Source organism: Octodon degus, unplaced genomic scaffold, assembly GCF_000260255.1.
Source record: "Octodon degus isolate 3935 unplaced genomic scaffold, OctDeg1.0 scaffold00009, whole genome shotgun sequence".
Classification (NCBI taxonomy): Eukaryota; Metazoa; Chordata; class Mammalia; order Rodentia; family Octodontidae; genus Octodon; species Octodon degus.
The window spans coordinates 16240660-16242728 of NW_004524585.1; positions in this window are offsets into that span (position 1 = coordinate 16240660).

Consider the following 2069-nt stretch of genomic DNA (forward strand, 5'->3'; position numbering starts at 1 on the left):
CAGGGCTCCAACTCCAAAGAGTGTGATTCAGCACACATTTCTGAGATTTATTCATGTTGTTTTTTTTCTTTTGTTAAGTAGTATTTCATTGGATGAATACTCTAGTTTTTTTTCTCCCCAGTCTCTCATTGATGGACATTCGTTTGCAACTTTTTGGTGACTGTTCATAAAGTTGCTATGAGTATAAGTATGTTTGAGGATATATGCTTTTCTTTCTCTTAAATACCAGATAATAGGGTAGATACATGTTTGACTTACGTGAAAAACTGAGAGGCACACAATTTTGGCATCAAGTAATAAACAGTTTAGAACTGATCAAAGTGCAGCCTTAAATGACGACAAAGCATCTGTTACCCAGTTGTAAGCAAGCTCTGCCACTTGCCAATGGGACTCTGTAAGAGCCTCTTATATTCCAGCAGAGGGATGAAAACTGTAGAGACACCTGTAGGCAAACAGTTTGGTAGAACATTCGATAGTGAGTAATGGGTGTGTGAACTATTAAAACAATTTTTTTCCTCTACATTTCTTGGAAGTCTAGTTCATTAGGATTAGGCTCAGAAAGGGTAATTCCTGAGGACAGACTTTAGATCAAAATTATTTCTGACAGAGGTCATTACCACAAAGGTTTGATGGCAGGTTTGGCTGAAGGCTGTTTGAGGCTGGCCACTGTAGGAAAATTGTCTTGGCTGAAAAAGTGGTCTCCTAACTGATGAGCCTTGAATACTTCACACTACTACTTCATACTCAACCAGCTCTCTCAGGTTATCCTTAGCATTTCAAAACACCTGCCAACCTTCAGAATCCAACTAGACTCCTCTTGAGGGCAAGTAGAAAACAGAAGAAAGCAACTAGAATTCTTTCACTTTCAAACCTGAAGCATCCAGTTATTTCTCTCCATCCTTTATTGTTCCGTTTCTCTCCGGGGACAACGAAGACGACATCCCTCCTAAAACACTCTATTTCATCTTCTATTCCCTTTAGGTCTGCCTGTACCATGGCTTGCTATGGTTTGAAAAGCACTTCCAAAATTCACGTTGAAATGGGTCATTTTAACATTACTAAGCGTTGGCGCGTTTAAGAAAGGCTATGAGGACTTGAAACCTCTATCTTCATATATGAATTAAAACTGCTACCTTGTGAGTTATTAAAAAAAGACTGATTTCGTGTCTCTTGAAGGCCCTCTAATTCCTCCCATGCTGCTACATTCTCAAGACTGTCCAGCCCCATAACTGTGAGCCAAATAAACTCGGTCATAATTTATCCAGTCTGGGGTATTTTGCTATAGCTGCAGAGGACAAACTGGGCACTGGCACCTTCCCAACCGTATCCCAACCTAATAGGTCCAGAGCTATTTCCTCCAGCCAGGTAGTGCCCTGGTTACCACCCCATCTCTAGCTTCATTAGTTAAAACTACAACGTCAATGGCCTATTTTCTCTCTCCTGAGGGCCATCAAGGTTTGTCACAAGGGCACTGGCGAACAAGCCTGGGGTATTTAATGGAAGGCCGGAATTCCCAGGTGCAGACTGTAGCCATGGAAAACTTGCAGCCTGTGACTCACTGGGCCGAGAAAAGGACTGCCCTACATAGGTATTTTGCTGTATTTCCATTTTCAAATAAAGTTGTGGAAAGACCGCAGTGTGCAACAAGTGGAGCGCACAGAGGCACCGCCAACCAACCGGGCTGGCTCTCCCGCGCCGGCGGCCGACACCGCCCCCCCAAAGGCACAGCCTCCGCCCCGCCCCCGGGGGACACGGAGGCCCTTCCGGCAGATCGGATCGCGGCTCCGAGGCGGCCTCAGTTTCCGAGTCGGAGACGAGGGCGCGGTGGAGGGGAAGAGCTCAGCGGCTCCTGGCCAATGGCAGCTGTTGAACTTACACCTCCGGACGTCAGCGCGGCTGTGGAAACGGATGTCACACAGCTGGCTCGGAAGTGTCTCCTCCCGCTTCAGAAGCCGGGCGCGCGCCGCGGCCTCCGAGAAAGCTGCGGGAGGGGTGTGCGCCGAGGCCCGCATCCGCGCCGGCCACCGCCCAGCCGGCAGCGCCAGCCTGGCCCGGATCCCCGGGGAGCA